This window comes from Pimephales promelas, chromosome 2 (assembly GCF_988280905.1).
Source record: "Pimephales promelas chromosome 2, fPimPro1.hap1.1, whole genome shotgun sequence".
In the NCBI taxonomy this organism is placed as follows: domain Eukaryota; kingdom Metazoa; phylum Chordata; class Actinopteri; order Cypriniformes; family Leuciscidae; genus Pimephales; species Pimephales promelas.
Genome location: NC_142770.1, coordinates 29,976,042 through 29,995,648, shown reverse-complemented (window position 1 = coordinate 29,995,648; position 19,607 = coordinate 29,976,042).

The window sequence follows — 19,607 nt, the reverse complement described above, 5'->3', positions numbered from 1 at the left end:
ATTGAGGGCTCTGTTAGCTCGGTAACGGTAATTATTTGTTTCTTATATGGTTTGGTTGAATTCTAATGTAGAATGCGGTCTGTTATTATAACAGGCCACTGCTTATAAGTATAACACACCGTTGCCATGAAAAACAGAGCGTTGCCATGGATTCTAAACGTAGAGACAGAATGGACTATTTTTATTTTTTTAGCGGAAGCGATACAATCGTTTTTTAAATCAATAAACTCCTTTTTATATCCATATTTTGAGTCAAATTATTGATTTATTTGGGCTTCGGGCTTCGCGTCGGGCTCATCAACCTCCTCGCTATACATTATCCCTAACTTATTCTGTCTGTTCAGTGTCCTCCACCGTGGTGTTGGGGTTCATAATGTTCACAATTTTATTTCATTAGTTGTTGGTTTAACCATGGTTCATGAGGTAATGGCTGACTATTTTCTTTTCAATGACTTTTCTTGTTACATGTTCATTGCTGGATTTATAGGAAAACATCAACCAATATTGCATATCCATAATTGTTATAATGGATATAATTAAAGAATCCATGCACTATAAAGTAAATTAAAGATTTTATGCCTATTTTGAATTTTACTCGAATACAAATACAAATACTTTTCCCCCCTGAACAAATGCAAATACAGATACAAATACCGGCTGCTTTGCACACCCCTATTTAACAATATTATTGATCTGTGTTGTACTACTTTCACGTTATCACTGTGAAGCTGCTTTGATACAATCTGTATTGTGAAAAGCGCTATATAAATAAATGTGTGACTTGACTTGATAAACATGTTTAAGATGTAATGTTATATGGTTATGTAAATCCACTTTAGAAATGTAACATTACGTGTGCTTACTTGAACATTAGCTATACATAATAAAACATGTTTACAGCAAAATCTTTTTTTTTTTTTTGTTTACAGCAAAATCATAACTATAGAGCATCACAGCCCACAGCCGGTGCCGGAAGTAAAAATTCAATACAATTTCTCCATTGACATTTGGGATATAAGCCATAAAAACGTAACCATACATGGTAGACTTAAACCCAGCTACGGCTGTACTAAGCGATTGTATATGCTCATATAAACGCCAAAAGATCATGGGGCACTAACCTTGTTTTAAGATAAATCCATTTTATTCGTGATGTATTGGATAAGTACTTCATTACCCACAATCCTGAACAATCCCACAGTGATGCATCTGATTGGTGGAAGTCGGGTCACATGTCTGAAACCCCGCAAAACAAGCTAATAAAACTTGCTAACTAGCATTTGTGAAGCAGCCAGAGGGATCGTTCTGCCTCCACCTAAGCTCCGCCCACATAAAAACATCACCATGTTTACCAACTGAAAAGGGGTCTTACTGTCTAAGTCCTTTACACCTTTAACAGTTAAAACGTTTACTCTATAGTAGTTTAACACATACAATTTAAACACAAGGAACCGTGTTTACTCACATTTGAAACCCCTGCGTCGCTGATCTCCGTGATGTTGATAATGACGTATAGCTCTCTCCCGTGGCCTCCTGAGATAGAAGAGTAGGCTTGTTTGAGATGAGCAAAATCTGCGCAGAACCGATCACCGGTGATCAGCGCGAGATGCATGCCGGTTAGAAATGTGTCCGAGAACAGTTCGCCTGGCTCTGATGTCATGTCGACGTATGGCAAAAATCGCAAGGCGCAGTGCGGTGGAGAGCAACTGCGCGCGGCTGCAGAATCCGTACCTGTCGGATTCTGCAGTCGCGCGCAGTTGCTCTCCACCGACTGCTCTGATCAAAAGCATGATGGGAAACGACACAGCTTAAAGCAGAACTCGGCAACTGAAAGTCTTCTTTGCTGATTTTGACTTTTTTTTGTCGCATCTTTTACCCGCGAGCTCACCCTACAGCTGTGGTCCGTATATTTCCCAACACTGTCGTAAAAAGTTCACTTGCGGCACCCTTCTCCCCCGTTCTACCTCACGTGCATTTGTTATAAACGGAGCCGGCCAACTGCGGAGCGTTGTGGAGCTACAGTATGTCTACCGAGGTGGGTAATACATCAAACACATTATCATAGAACATTGACATGTACATTTTTTATTCTGTTATCAACTATAAAACGTAACACGGTTTGTGTGGATAAAGCTAGCGAACGTTAAAGCTTATTATTATCATAACTATAGCCTGATTTACCTTCATTGGAACTGAGATTTCAAAGTTTAGTTTATAACGTTAATCGTGCAGAGAATCCTCAAGTTGCATTCTTTTATAAAGTACAATACATAATTTATAGTTTACAATGACTGTGTTTTACCAGTTATTATTGAACAATAATTTTGAGTTTTACGGTTGACTACACTATATTTCCGTTTATGATAATATTACAGGAGCCAGGGGAGGAGCAGCGACAGTATCGACATTCAGCCTACCGCCAGTTTGTGCTGTGGCAGCATGGCCGCCTTGGAATAGGGAACAGGGTGGTCATCCCAAGCTGTTGCGTGTGGAAAATTAGAGACTGCTTTCCTGACCCAAGGGGTCAGTACACGGGATTTAGGGTGACACGTCATGTCTGAATGTTTCATAATTTTTCCTTATCTATTATAAATACTTTTTTAAAACTTATAATAATATTTGGACATTTGAATAGAGACAGTTTTTTCATTGAATGTATTTATTTGAAATAAAATATATATTATTTAAACAAGTATCCATCATTTTTTTACAATTTGTAAGAAACAACAATTTACTGTTTGTAAGAGGGAATAGTGTCAATCCTCCTGTGGTTTTGTGGGCGCAGTGTCCCCTCGTGACACATGTTTTTGAACAAGCTCTGACGTGGGTGGTGGTGGCTCTGCAGAAGAAAGCAAACCAAGTCGCCTGGGATCATCTGCCCTTATGGTGGTTTTGCGTGGCAGGCCGGTCGCACTCTTCAGCCTACTACCAAGAATGGCCTTCTGGAGGTCAGGGATGTACTTGTAATCCTTTTTCTCAACAAAATCAAGAGGACAGGCGTCACCTTTACACATTGTATACATTTTCTAAACAATATAAAACTAAAAGAACATTTATGACTATTGCTAATCCATTACGAAATCAAACAGTCTAGATCAGGGGTGCCCAATCCTGCTCCTGGCGATCGACTGTCCTGCAGAGTTCATCTCAAACCCTAATCAAACACACCTGAAGTAGCCAATTAAGGTCTTTAGGATCACATTCAGGTGTGTTTGATTAGGGTTGGAGATGAACTGTGCAGGACAGTCGATCGCCAGGAGCAGGATTGGGCACCCCTGGTCTAGATATAGCAAACACATATTTTTGACCGATGCTAAAACACGAATGCAGAGACACATATGTGATCAGTGTTATTAGCCTTGGTTATTATGTACCACTACAAGGTCCGACGGAAAAATCATATATGACAATAGTTGTTTGTCAAGTTTGCCACATAGATAGAAGCAACCCAATACAACAGATAGCAATGTACCGTGCTCAAAACAAACACGTTGTCTCGCTAACGTAAGGCAATCAGCTTACACAGACAGTCATGGTTTGAACACATTTATAAACACAAACAAGAATAAGTAATAAATAAAACAAACACTTACTTACAATTGCATTAGCAGAAACGCAAGGTCCGCATCTGTTCTGCATTCTTCATTTTCTTTTAGCTCTCGCCACTCGGTGAATGCACGACCAATGTTGACTCTTGTACGGTCCCTGGCACGGTCAAAAAGTTTTTTCCTCTCTTTCACCTCCTCCGCCGATAACCGTCTCTTCAGTCTTTTCGCTGGAACATTATCCATCGTCACTTGTATTATTACTCAGGTTACTTCTAGCTAGTATCGAGGTGGGCGTGTGTGTTGAATTGCCGTAAAGCAGCTCGTGTTTCGCTCTCGTTCTCGTTTTGCTTCTCACGAGACTTCCGATTTTTATTTTGCCGGGACGGTAGTCCTCATGTTGCAAGGTTGTTTTTTCGCCTGGGAACGCTGGGGGGAGCTGGTAAAGTCACCAATATCACCAGAACGGGTTGTTTAACCATCCAAATGATTTCTAGACGGCTTTATTATGTTAAATAAGTTACCAAGTTCCCCTTTAATGCTCATTGGTTTAAACAACCGTGATGTAGTATTCTCTTTTAAAATGTTTGATTTTAAAACTGATATCATGTTTTATGTGTATACATATGGGTGAATAAACTCTTTGACAGTGCCATATGGGTTATTATGTGATGTCATTTTTATTAAAACAATATATAAAACACATCTCTATTAAAGAAAAATATGATTGATAAACACATATTTGGAATGTAATTAAATAACAAGTACTTTGGATGTATTGTTCTTTATATTTATTTTCATATAAAAGCAACAGAACTTTAATCACATCCAGTTTATTAGCAACACGTGCGAGCGTGAATCCCGCGATATCAGTGTTCTCACAGGTGTCTGATCCACTGCGAGAAAATTTGTCCGGTTTGACTGCGCTTTTTTCACTCCTGCTCTCACTGCAGCCGCCTACTCTCGACTACATAATTGCAGGCGAGGCTACGCGCATCTCAAACAAGCCTATGACAGGAGTGGCGCTAGGGGTGGGCTAAGGGGGCTGGAGCCCAAATGTTTTCAGTAAAGCCCTGAATGTTTTTATTTCCATGCATTGTACACACCATCACTGAGAGAATTAAATTAATTAAATGTATATTTCTCGACTCTCGCATCATAGCGTCCGTCAACATACGCATTGTCATTCACAAGCGACAAGAACCGCCCACTCAGGCTAGTGCTTCTGACTGACATGTAAACTGGCCAACCCAACGAGAAGCTCACCGTCTGTACGATCCAGCCAATAAAATTAAATATTTTGGAGCCAGGTGTTTGTTGATGTGTAAGTTATGAACTGAGTAAAATGGATGGTATCAAAGTTCTTCCAAAAAAAAGGAAGTACACCCCCAGCCATCACTAAAACAAGATACAACAGCTTCAGCAGGTATCTGTAACTTTTAATCATAGTATTAGATTTCTTTCTTTAGATATACATTTTGATCGTCTAACACTGTGCAGCACAGTCAATAGGACGGGCACGTGCGCGCACACACACACACACACACACACAAACAAACGCATTTTGAAAGCATTATATGTTTGGTCAGCATGGCCTACATGTGTCAGGGCAATGTAGCAAATGCAACATTTAATAATATACATAAAATGTATTTAAGGGGGCCGAAGGCCAATTTAGCTCAAAGGGAAATGATTCATTGATTTGCAATGAATCTATGGAACCGAATCACTGAACCGAGCAAATGACTCGCTTAGAATTCATTTGAACGGGCCGTAATTATAACCAAATCTATAGGGAAACACTATGTCTTAGCAAGGTAACTTTAGATCGAACAGTACAAGACATTAAATGTGCAAACACGACACAAGAAGATTAATCTTTTCAAATATATGGAAGACTTTATTAGCTATTCTAAACACAAAACTAAGGTCTAAACCTAATCACGCACACACACATTCATACAGTCGCGAAAGGGAAAGAGTGAGTTGGAAAGAGTGAGAGAAAGTTTTAACTTTCTATATGCACGTAAGACATCACCTGAAAAGACCACCAAGCATTAATTTTAACCTTTATTTCTTAGAGAGGTTATTCAATTAACATTAAAGCACCAGTTCAGTTAGAGCCTGGAGTACTTGCGCTTTGTAGTGGCTGAGGGAATTTCCTTTGTCTGCGTCACGTCGAAGGGCGGTTCCCCGGGTCCTCGTGGCGGGTTGTCTTTGAAGTGCAGGGATGGAAGTTCCGCCGCTGGTCACGTGTGATTAGCAAGCGAATGAGAGTCTTTTCCAATTCGAAGCGCGTTGCAAACTTAACTTTGAAACGAGACTTTTACGAAAAAGGAAAGAAATGAAAGTAAGGCGAGTCGGATGGCTTGACTGAGCTGAATTGTAACCCTGATCTTGATGGGTTATTCGTCTGCTGGTCGAATTTGGTCTAGTCGATGTAGAAGCATGCGGACATGTTCTTTGTTTCAGAGATAAGCACGAACAGAACACTCTCTTGCTGGTTTTAGAGAGAGGCACGAACTTAACAGTTACAGAACTGAATGAACTGAACTGAACACAAAACAAAAACACACCAAAAATCTCGACAAAAATCTCCACATGAGGTCCTTTGTTCAGATCTTTAACTTAAACTCTAGTCCAACCTCCAAGAAACTTCAGGCCAATGGGTAATGGCATGATCTCAGGAGGTGGATCTACTTCTTGCTTATCATAATTTATGCATGGTTTGTGAGCTGGTCTCCAGCACTTAGCAGAGACAAAAGACCATAGTTTAAACCTTATGATTATTATAATCATAAAACAAAACCTTTTACGCAGATTTCAATCAAGCCATCTTTTGAATTACGAGAATACGGTTCGTTTAAGAGTAAACGAGGCATTCACACTTCTAATGGTTGTATAACAATTACAAGAGTTAATAGTTAACAACAATTACATGATTATTATGTGATCTAAGCATAAACAAACACAACACATGAATTGCTGGAAGCCATAAGAATTGTGAGGTTTAATTATGCGTCCCAGAATTGTTCTGTGGTGAGTTTATATGATTTTATGCGTGAGATCTCAGAGAGATCTCAACAGTGAGGTCGTGGCATGTTCAAGGAGTAGGGGTCTGTGTTACGTCTCTGTCCCGCTCAACAGAGATGATGTTGAGGGAGGTCAAAGGTGGTCAGGCCTCTTGTTCCACCATTTTGAAGCCGATTTGTCTTCGTAAAACATTAACATATTGACACGTTTGTCCTGTTTAGTGCCCATCTCTTGGGCCTGCAGGGCAATAAAAAGTATCCTTAGGGGGTTTTATTATCCCCTAAAGCAAACCCTTGGAGCCGTTCTGTGACTCTGGAATGTGGGCTCCAGAACTTGGAGTGTTGAAGCCATGTGAATTAATCCCATGAGAGATTAATTTGATTAAGTTGTGTTTGATTCGCCTTGATTCTCTACAGCAACAATTCAATAAGAAAAGATTATAACATAAAAAAAATATTTTGTTAAAGGTGCTAAACGCAAGTATCTGAGTTTTTGCAGAACTACGCCCCCTCTGGCGACAAGCGAAACTGCAACCAGAGCTGTGCGCGTTCATGGAGGAACACACACACACACACACACGACTGCACGAGCTGTTCATAACCAAAGGAGCATCAGCCACACACTGTGCGGCACACATTTTTGTTACAGTCATAATGAGGTAATACAGTTATAAATCTGCAGGTCATTTAAAATATATGAAAGGAAAGGCATTCGAGTAAATTACACACTTATGTGTGTGAGAGGGGGAAACGGGGGTAGTAGAAAACTTCGTTTTTTGTTTCCATCTATCGCCATGTGCTTACTGTATCCACTTATGATTGAATTATTATGGAAACACGTTCAGTTATCACTTTGTATAGGACCCTGAGCCCTAGAGCAGACCGGAGATCTCTCCGTTTGTTGAAAGCCTTCTCGATGTCGACTCTCGTCTTATTCCGACGACTGGCACTGGACAGACTGAAGTTTTATTTTCTTTGTCTCACATGGAGTTTGCGTTGGGGTTTGTAATGAACTACAAGCCGGTCTCTTTCCGCGCCATATACAGATTAAATGAAGTGCACGTCACCGAAAGCAACAAATATGAGCTGCATTTTATTAATCATTGGCTTCAAAATCAGCAAAGACAGCAATAAGAGAGATCGGCAACAGGCCTGGTAAGATAATTTCATTTCTTACTTTTAATGAAGATGGTAGTGTTAAGCGTCTGCGACTTACTTTCACTTTGATTTGCGATAGATTGCGGCGCGCTGGCTTGATGAAGGGGCTCAGCTGCTCATCTGAGGTGATGCGCATCGTCATATATGACTAAAATAACATGATATATAGCTTGGTTTCAACAACCAGATGCATTTACACTTGTTCAGTTTCGTCCGGAATGCGGCCCAGACCACGTTCTCACGTGGTTTGAGCGATCGGATTCAAATCCGTCTCGAATGCGTTTCGGAGGGCATTTACACCCTGGTCTTTTCACGATCGAATAAGCTATCCCAGTGATTCCCAACCCCCGGGCCGCGGACCGGTGCCGGTCCGTAAACACGTTAGTACCGGGCCTTGAAATATTCCCAGAATTGTTTTTTTTCCATAATAATATTTGTCTTTTTAAGATGCTTTTTAACGTGTCAGGTTATTTAATCCAAAACACACACAATAATTAAATACAAGTAAGTAAAAATATTAAAACGTGTTTCTTTGAGCGCCTTCCGATTTCTTAGCAACGCGTCATATCTAAACAGACTGAGCGCGGTGCGTGCATGGATAAGTATGCGGAGAGATGAGCGGGCTCAGCAGACTTTAATGGCTAATTTCATTGCGGACAGTTCCGTTAAAAGGAAAGGTGATGACCAACGTGAAATATGGAGAAAGAAAAAGTACATTAGGTATGGATTCACGACCACAGGCGATTCCGTGGCATCAAATCCGTTGTGTGTATTTGTAGCTATGATAACAAAATTTTCAAACAATAGGTTACTGTCGTAACCCCGGTTCTCTGAAACATCGAGTGGAGAGATCCACCTATGGGAAGGGCATCCGTACCTGACCTCTGCAGAAGCATCCAATTGCACCAAGTCTGGCTAGACAGACAGAAGCGCGCGGCCAATGCCCGATGAGGCCACACCCCTCACCCACGGGCATATAACATCTGGGCGCGCTGCTATTCCTCAGTAAGTATATTCGCTTCTCGTGCGGCAAGCGGGGCAAAGCTGGTGGATCTCTCCACTCGATGTTTCAGAGAACCGGGGTTACGGCAGTAACCTATTGTTCTCTTTCATCATCTCGTGTTCGAGATCCACCTATGGGAGAGACATGGACAGCTCCCCGATTGCCCAATACACTCACAGTGAGGTTCTGAAGCCAGAGAAGGACGGTCACCTCGGGGAGGCGGTGCCTGACACGTCCCTTAATCATGAGCCTGCGATGGTGAAACCACACCTAACTAATGTGGACACGTAGGACATGAAATACGCATGGGACACATGCGAGATAGTAACCCCAACCCACCAAGACATAATCTAAACCCGAAAGGGGGAGAAATGATTGGTGACAGGAATGAACATGGCCAGTCAGCCCATTCACTCCTAATGGTTATATATCCCAACAGGGTTACAGGGAGGGGCTAAGACGACCCCACCCCTAGAACCGAATGTGCTACCGAGGTACTGGTGACATCCAGCCGGTAGTAGCGCACGAAGGTATGAGGAGAAGCCCAACTGGCAGCGGAGCAGATGTCCTGCAGTGACACTCCCCTAAACAGAGCCCAAGAGGTGGCTAAACCTCTTGTGGAATGAGCTCTGATGCCCCTAGGGGGCTGCACTCCCTTTGCTTTGTAAGCCATGGTAATAGCATCCACAACCCAATGTGAGAGGCGTTGCTTCGAAATTGGACTCCCTAAGTGAGGGGGAGCCCATGAAACAAAGAGCTGGTCGCTCTTACGGAAAGCATTCGTCCTGGTCATATATGCCTGTAAGGCACGGACTGGACACAGAGCGTTCAGCCTCTGATCCTCTAGAGAGGTAAAAGGTGGAGGGTGAAAAGCGGACAGCTCCAACACCTCCGAAGTGAACGCAGGGAAGCACTTCGGCATGAAGGCCGGGTTAGGCTTAAGGAAGACCTTATCTCCACTAAGAGAGAACTTAGAGCACGAGGGATGAACCGAGAGTGCATGTAGCTCACTGACACGTTTAGCAGATGCCAAGGCCAAAAGCAAAGCTGTCTTGAGAGACATCAGCTTAAGGGATATACTATCCAAAGGCTCAAAAGGGTGTTGAGACAGAGCTTCCAGCACCATGGAGAGGTCCCACTCCGGGACAGTTCTCCTGACGACTGGCAAAGAGCGGCGTGCACCCTTCATAAATCTGCGGATTAGAGGGTGCTGACCGACGGTCGAGCCCTCAAAACCCACATGACAGGCTGAAATAGCAGCCAAGTAGACCTTAATGGTGGAAAAGGACCTGCCTTTATCCATGAGGTCTTGAAGGAAACACAAAATATCAGGAACTGAACACTGATAAGATGTGATACCGCGCCCATCACACCACCCCTCGAACACTTGCCACTTACAGCCATATAAGGACCGCGTCGAGACGGCCCTGGCATTCTGAATAGTGGTGACCACACGCGGCGAAAGCCCAAGTGCGTTTAGGTTCGTCCTCTCACGGGCCAGGCCCAGAGAGCCACCCTGTCCGGGTGGGGGTGGTAAATCTCCCCGTTGGCTTGGGATAATAGATCCGTGCGAACGGGAAGGCACAATGGCTCGGCGTATAACAGAGGGATTATCTCCGCCAGCCACGGTGCTTTGGGCCATCTGGGTGCTATCAGAATGAGAGACAGGCCCTGCTCTCTCACCCTGGCCAATGTGGGAATTATCAGGCACAGGGGAGGAAAAGCATACAGGAGCACTCTCGGCCATGGGTGGGCCAGTGCGTCTACCCCGAGGGGCGCGTCCATGTCCCTTAGAGAGAAGAACATAGGACAATGGCAGTTTTCGCGCGAGGCGAATAGATCTACGCTCGCCCGTCCGAATCTCATCCATAGCATTTCCACTATCTGCGGATGAAGACGCCAATCCCTGTAGATTGGGTTTCCCCTCGACAGCAGATCTGCGCCGACGTTCAGAATGCCTGGGACGTGAGTCGCGCGTAGCGACAAGAAAACCCGTCTACTCCAGGTGAGCTAGAAGGTGAGTAGAACTTGTGAGCTAGAAGGTGAAGTTTCGACGAGCGCAAGCTGCCCTGACGGTTGATATATATGCCACAGCCGTGGTATTGTCGCACCGTACCAGCACGTGATGTCCCTGCAGGCGAGGCAGAAAATGATTCAGAGCTTTCCAAATGGTTAAAGTCCCCGTGAACCGGAAGTTGCAAACGATATTTCTCCAGTGCTGTGACGTATTTCCAAGTGAAACGGAATATTGAACAGAGGGCAGGGTTTTACTCTAGCTCTTTCCTCCTCTCCATCTCTCGCTCATAGCAAACTAACGGTTTGAGGGGAGTGGTTAAGCGTTTCCCCACCCAAACTGTGAAACCTACGTCATCGGAAAAAGAAACCGTTCCAGTCCGGAAGTAACTTTTCAGATTTTGATTAAAGATTACTAAGGTAAAACATTTTTTTTAATATATATTCACTTGCACGGATTAATTGTTCACCACAAGACTAGTAATATGCGCTAACAAAGTAAATAGGTTCAATTTTGATTTCACGGGGACTTTAAAAGCTCTAAATAATTTATATGTGCTGAACGTAGTCTGTTTGGCCACAGACCGTTCACCGTTCTGCCCTCCTGGGTGGCACCCCAGCCTGTTAAGGATGCATCTGTCGTCACCACTTTCCGCATCGTAACCGCCCCGAGAGGGGTTCCCCGTGCGTAAAAGTCTGCGTTCTTCCAATGGCGCAGGGCTGCAGAGCACGCGCGCGTCACTGTAACCGAGCGGCAAAGGTCGTGAATCGGGCTGAAATGTAGCGACAAAACCCATTTCATGAACGCCCTCATCCTCAGGAGTTCTAATGGCACAACTTGGGTGGATGAAGCCATGAGACCCTGCATCCTGAGACATGTGCGATATTGCACTTTCGCCCCTTCTCTGAACTGTGACAGACAGCTCATTAGAGAGCGAACGCGCTCTAGAGAGAGACGCGCTCGCATGGCAACCGAGTTCAACTCCAAACCCAGGAAATTGACATTCTGACTGGGCGTGAGATTGCTCTTGCCCACGTTCACTTGGAACCCGAGCGATGTGATGTGTGCGAGCACACGGCCGGTGTCCTGCAACACCTTCTCCTTCGATTCGGCTATGATGAGCCAATCGTCTATGTAAGTCAGGATTCTCAGACCTGTTATTCTCAGAGGCGTTAAGCCCGCCTCCGCGCACAGACAGAAAGACCGGGGACTCAAACTGAGTCCAAATGGAAGAACTGTGAATTCGTAACATATGCCCTGGTAGGCAAAACGAAGAAACTTCCTGTGCGGAGGATAAATGCTTGTGAAAGAAAGCACCTTTCAGATCGACTGATGTGAACCAGTCGTTCTGTTTTATGGCACGGGCGAGTGCGCCCTGTGTCAGCATTCTGAAATTGTATTTCCTCAAATGTTTGTTCAACACTCGAAGGTCCAAGATAGGGCGGAGAGAGGCGCCTTTCTTTGGAACCAGAAAATACCGGGAATAAAAACCCTGGTTCATCAGATTGGGGGGTACCACCTGAATCGCTCCCTTGTTTAAGAGAGATGAAATTTCCTCTTCCAGAATGTGAGAGGCTTTCTCTTCCGTGTGAGAAAAGAGAATGCCGTTGAAATGAGGGGGTTTTACTGCGAATTGCAATCTGTAACCCTGCATTATTGTACGCATAACCCACTCGGGAGCCAAAACGGTTCGCCAAGCCGCTTCGTGACTCGCGAGTGTCCCCGCTCGGGACAGAGCGGAGCTGTGTCTTGAGACCAACAGATTTATTTGTGATGCAATGGCGCCATCTCGTGGGCACACTAGAGGCGACATGCGGGGGTTCGGAGGGGATTCCTCTCTCTGCAGTGAGAAAAGTTCTCTCTGCGGAGAGAGGTTTTCCCTCCGAAACGAATTTGTTAGATTCGTTTTTATTTGTGTTTTGTGTGTTTTGTGCTGGGCAAACACTGGCCGAAGCCAGTGGGGAGGCCAGGGCCGAAGCCTTTATTGAAAGAGTGAGGGGAACAGAGTGAGGGCAGTGTGGTATTGACACTGATCTTAACCTTCCTCTCACCAGAGGCCCCCTGAACGTGGGGGAAAAACACACATTCCTTGAACACACGGGCTGGGCAGTTTCGACAGGCGGCAAGCTGACCCATCCGCGGGACTCCCGGGGTCTTTTGGACGGGGGTCCTAGAAGGAGAGAGGAGTCCAAGGGGCTCGCGGCCCGTGAACGTGGACTGGAAGTCCCCATCGGCTGAACGTCAGGCATGCCGCTTGCGTTTCGTTTGGTCGGTGGGGTTGGAATTAGCAGGTCTCCCAGCCGCGGCCGCGGCGGGAGCGGGCTTAACCCAGTGTTTGTTAGAGGGCGCTGGGTTATGATGTCGTGAAGGCGGTTTGTTTCGGGACTTTTCCTTGCCCTGGGGAAACTGACGTCCCGTGACCGGTGGGTTAGGCGAACGCACAGGGGGATTCTGGCGTGGGCCTGACTTCCTCGGAAGGCAAAGTTTGAAAGCCTCATCCTCCTTCTTCTTGTCGTCGCACCGTTGTTGCATCAGTGCGACAGCGGGACCGAAGAGAGCCTGGCCGGGCTCCACCGGCGCGCCCGCGATGTGCCGCTTCTCGCTGTCCGGGAGTCCCGACAGGTTCAGCCAGAGCGCGCGCTCTCCCACCACGGAGAGCGCCATGGAGCGCCCGCACGCTTGGACAGCCTGACGGGCGTTATGGAGGACTAGGTCGTTCACCGTGAGGATCTCCTTCCAAAGGATTTCGGAAGGATTACCTTTTTCTAGCTGTTGCCCTAATTCTTCGAGGATCTCCGCCTGGTAGGCGGAGAGGAGCGAAGAAACGCTAAGGGGCCTGACAGCCACAGACGAGGATTTATACGCTGCCTGGTGAACGGACGCAGCAAAACGGTCCATTTTGTTGGGCAGGACTGGCTTAGGGGGGGGCGAGCAGCCCACCCTGAGCGGGTTAAGGTGCCTGGCGATAGAAGGCTCGACGGCGGGGGGGTCGCCCATACCGTGAGCTGCCATGTCCTTAACTTCGAGTCCCGTGAGACCGTGTCTGAAGTCGAGCGGATCGCTCCAATAGTTCCTCATGTGCTTAGCGCACGCTGGGAGGATGGGGAAGAGTTGTTTCCTCGGGCCGGGAGGGGGTCCCAACACTTTCCCATCATAAATATCCCTCTCCTGGTCGGTGGCGCTCTGAGGTGCTGGCCATTCGATGTTGAGACGAGCGGCCGCTCGTTCACACACCTCCAGGAGGATGGCTTGAGGAAGAGCCGCGTGAGCGGTAATCTGGGGAACGACAGAGGGCGGGAAGGCCTCCTCGTCCTCTGAAACCCCAAGAATGGCCGCATCCTCCTCTTCGCCAGAACCGGCCCGTTCGTGGGCGAGAGCGAGGTTATCCCCGAAGATGTCCTCCTCGGGGAAGGCGGGATTGGGCTGGTCAGCCCAGACGAGCGACGAAGCGTCCCGAGAGGCCCTCGGTGGCGCGTTGTCATCACCGTGTCCCCCGTCCGAGTCTGAGCCCGTGGGGCTGAGCTCGGAGCACTGTGTCACTGCTACCTTGAATCGACGTTTAAGCAGTTTCCTAGGCAGTAAAAGGCAGAAACTGCAGTTATCTGGGTTCTCAAGGGCTTCCCGAGCGTGCTTAGGACCCAAACAGACAAAGCAAAGCTGGTGGAGGTCTTTTGCCGCGATAAGGGCTCCACACGCGGCCGGGCAGGCCCGTGAAAAGCTATCCCCAGATGATGCCGTAGGCTTAGACAGAGACATACCAGCGAGGGAGAAATCCGTGGCAAAAGGCCGTGATGTAGAACGGTGAGAAATAGCGAGAGCGTGGGCGGCTCCGAATGCACAGCAGCAGTTGAAATTAATCTGTCACGTCCGGTGGAGGCTGATCAGGCCGATATGTCTTCCTGTAGACACGAGGTGAGCAGAGTAAAAACTAACTGAGCTGAGATTGCAGAGATCGCGAGAAGCGAATGACAACTGAGGAATAGCAGCGCGCCCAGATGTTATATGCCCGTGGGTGAGGGGTGTGGCCTCATCGGGCATTGGCCGCGCGCTTCTGTCTGTCTAGCCAGACTTGGTGCAATTGGATGCTTCTGCAGAGGTCAGGTACGGATGCCCTTCCCATAGGTGGATCTCGAACACGAGATGATGAAAGAGAACACCTCTAAGCTTAAAATTAATCACATGACTGCACAGAGCTGAAAATTCCCGTTAAAATGACACATGGATTGTGAAAATTGGTTGAGGATTGAGAAAGTAATGATATTTATAACATCCTGAATAACATTAAAATAATATACATTAGTTACAATAGAAAGCATGTGATCGAAAATTCCTATTATTGACATGTTTTTGCTGTAATTTCCTCATTTTATCAGATATTTGCATGAAATTTGAACAGACGGTAGATTTTAGTTAATTCTATAAAATGAAACCATGAACATTTACTTTAGTTGGAATGGGCATTAGACCCTTCACGAAAAACAATAATAATTATTAAGCATTCATTCACATTTATACACATTTATTTTCAAAATACAAGCAAAGACAACTTTTTATTACTATTACTATTAATTGTGAATTCATATTTATACATGCTTAAATATGCAAATATACATTCATATTCATTCTTTTTTTTCTAACAATGAATGATCGGTACAAATATATACAGGATATCTGTGTGATGGTGCTGACTGAGTTGGTAACTTTGACAAGCTATTGTACAACCAAGTCATCCAAGATGATATCTGCTGCCATCGCATAGATTGACACATCAGTGTCATGTGCATCAAATTCATACCCCTCCCCACTCATGTCCCAATAGCCAACAGTGTATTTCTTGGTTTTTTTGCCTTGAAAGTTTCAATTTTCCCATTGAAAATTACCCAGTTTCCACCCAAATCCCACGCATGACATATAAATGCTCCCACCCCTAATAGGCCACCCAACAACTCCTTGATCAAGCTAATTTTTTTTAGGGAGTTCTGGAAACACTTCCTCGATCTTGTCTGCACCTATTCTTCAATCTTTTTCTCTAACACTTTCCGTTCTTGTTCACTTCTCTATCTTTCTTTTGTGGCTTGACGTTTGTGCAATTCCTCCTGTGGCTCTCCTTGTTTCATCCTCCTCTTTCTTCTTTTCATAATTAGCTGTAAAGACATAACATCAAATATTAGTCTACATAATCTATAAGATTCAGAGAAATTAGACATAAATAGACTAATCAACATGGCTTGTTTTCCAAGATAATTCGGGTAAACTAGTAAACGAAATTAATACAGACAACACACTAGCATAACTTTTTGATCACATTCATAGATCCAATGAAATGCCACTTTTAAATTATATACACAGTTATGAATTGTAAGGATTTGATATATTCAGCTAGAGAAGTGATTCCCAAACAGGGGTATCCACATTGCTACATGGAAATATTTAATAATTTATTGGAAGTACTGAGAATATTTTATATATCTTGGAAAATGCAAGAAGAAAATTCCTGAGAATAATACATTTTCAAATTAAGGAGATAAAATAAAAAGATTTTCATTTCATAATCAGTTATGATGTAAACTAATGCTATTATTATGTCAGGAAAACCATGAGATGCATATTAAACTTACATAGCATCAGTAATAATTTCCAGGAGAACAACGTGAGAATTAGTTTTTTTTTTGTTTTGTTTTTTTAGAACGCTGCTAGTTTCTCTGACAGGACGTTCGCTAATCTCATCACAAATGTGACCAACAATATTTCCGCGATTTATTTAAATACATTCTCCACCATGGATTTCGATGAAACTTCGTCAGTACCGAGATAAAAGGTATATATTTAATGTCCACCTACCTTTTATTAGTGTCCAAAAGCTTAGATGAGCCCACCGACCGGTTGAAAGCCACTCAAATGTCCCGTGAGTTGCGGTGATCTGAAAACACCTCAGGGCTGAAAGCTCGAATTGTCTAATGCTTCACGGGGTTGTACTCGTCGTAGTTACTATCGTATTCAGGAAAAACATATTCACACCAGGCGGCGAGGAGTGGATATTGCATGACACACATCTAAACAGTACCGCAGAGTTTGGAACAAATTATTGAGGCAGAATGTCCGCCGCGTGTGGTTGCTATGTCAACATACCTAGTATTTGTGGTGAAAAACTCTCCAATCAAGCAATGAAGCCGTCAAAACTGCAGCGGCACTTCACCAAACATCCAAATCACGGTGTGTTTGCTATTGTATTCTGAAACTGTTACTGTATAGGCCTAGTAGGCTGTGTTATGTATCCTGGTTGACTTTATTATTAGTTTTGCACATGCATCGCCACAGAGTTAACTATTTCTGACAGTACCGGACAGCCTCTGTCTCGTTCACTTCACGTCTTTGGGCGTCAGTGTCCAATTTACCTTCAATGAAATCTAACCTTAAGTGTAATTGAGAGAATTACTAAAAAATATTTAGCTACCTAAAAGTTAAAGGTTTTTTAATAAAACTCAAGAGATGTGTGAAATTTCAGGATTTATGAGTGATGTTAGTCTAGTAGAATTTTCTAAAAAATATTTTGCTACCTAAAAGTTAAAGATTTTTTGTCACGCATGCATGTCTATTTCCCTCATATTAAATATAAAAACGCATGTCGACTGTTTCCTTTGTCTGAACTCCTTTATTAATGGAGTATATAAACAGCCTTTTCAATAAATTAGTATTAAAATGCATTTTCTGAGAATTTTTTTTTCTTTCTGAGAACAAGTTTTTACTGCACATGTCGAAATTTGCGCTCTTTGGTCCATCAGTTCTTGGGTCACCATATATCGGAAAACATTTGGAATGGGTCAGACATAATTCTGACCAATTATTAAGTTTTCTGCGTATCAAATGCACGTAAAAACTAATTTTTGTATATAAATTGCATGCTAATGCACAATGCATGCTAATGCATAATCCTTATTGAATCCTTATGAAGTTAGGGGGCGGCCGGGGGTGGGGGTTCAAACGTCTATGCACCTGCTAGTGAGTGAGTGCTATGTGAGTGGCTTTTGAAGTAGACCTAATTGAATGGGAGAAAAGAGAAACTTTTTGTGAACCGTTCTGAAAGTTTAAAAAGATTGGTATGCAAGGAGCCTTTGTTGCCCCCTAGTTCATTATATGCAAATAAATTATATCCTGTTACTGTTTTGCACAGTGATATGTTCCGAATCCAAACGATGCATCTTAAAATTGAGGTATTCAAATTGACAGCTGGTCCCTGGAAATTTTTTTATGAATATGCCGGCCCCTGGCACAAAAAAGGTTGGGAACCCCTGAGCTATCCGACCACAGAAAACACATGAAGTGACCCCCTTTGAATCCATCGTCTACTTTTGTGGAAAGCTGACTAGAGTTGTGTCGCTCGAGTTGTCTTCTCTGATACGGAGAACGGCGGCGAATAGCTACGAATCTGCCAGACATAGCCAGGCGAGCGTGAACGCGCATGATGTCACGGCCAGTCTCAGATTTGAGCCCGAATCCCTCTTATATATTTCACTGTACAGGATTATAGAGGCGATCGCAGTGATCAAAGAAGGGCTCATTCAGCTCATCAGGCGATTGTTTAAGCATGTATGGGTTAGAAAACGGCTATTTTTAACATGAAATGTTGCGCAATGCACCTTTAACAAAAATGGTTTCAAACAAAGCATCACAGTGTTTATTAATTGGATTTGCTTGTAAACGATTCACTGACCGCCATTCAAAAACATTTCTTATACTGCGTCCCAATTCGCATACTATCCGTCCTAAATAGTTTTCGAAAATAGAATTAGTACGTCCCAAATCGTAGTATGTTGAAATGAGTGTTTCAAAGATACCTGGATGGTTACTTTTTCCAGTCAGAATCCAAAGTGTAGAACGATGCACACTCTAACGGCTGATATTGCCCACAAACCATTGCGCCCTTTAGGCCGCCGGGTTAGGGAAGGGGTCCGCGGACGGCCTAAAGCGCGGTCGGTGGTAGGAGGTTAGCTGACCCGCAAGCGGCGCCCCTTAGGCGATTTTTCGGGGCCGACGGCGCCGGGCCGAGCCTACGCGACCACGGACCGCCTATCCGTCCGCCGCCGATCTAGTCGACGGCCCGGGGCCCCGCCCACTGGCCACGAACGGCCTATCTGTCCCCCTGACCGCCTACATGACCGCGAACCGCCTATTCGTCCCCCTGACCGCTTATGTGACCACGAACGGCCTATTCGTCCCCCTGACCGCCTATGTGACCGTGAACCGCCTATTCGTCCCCCTGACCGCCTACGTGACCGCGAACCGCCTATCCGTCCCCCTGACCGCCTATGTGAATGCGCACGGCCTATTCGTCCCCCTGACCGCCTATGTGACCACGAAAGGCCTACGCGTCCACCGCCAATCTAGGTGACGGCCCGGGGACCCGACCACTGACCACGAACTGCCTATTCGTCCCCCCGAATGCCTATGTGACCACGAACGGCCTATTCATCCCCCTGACCGCCTTTGTGACCACGAACTGCCTATTCGTCCCCCTGACCGCCTATATGACCACGAAAGGCCCACGCGTCCACCGCCAATCTAGGTGATGGCCCGGGGCCCCGACCACTGACCACGAGCTGCCTATTCGTCCCCCTGTCCGCCTATGTGACCACGAACGGCCTATTCGTCCCCCTGACCGCCTATATGACTAAGAAAGGCCTACGCGTCCACCGCCAATCTAGGTGACGGCCCGGGGAACCGACCACTGACCACGAACTGCCTATTCGTCCTCCTGAACGCCTATGTGACCACGAATGGCCTATTCGTCCCCCTGACGGCCTATGAGACCACGTCCCGTCAAATAAGTTACAGGTGGAATGCTGTTTTACGTTTTG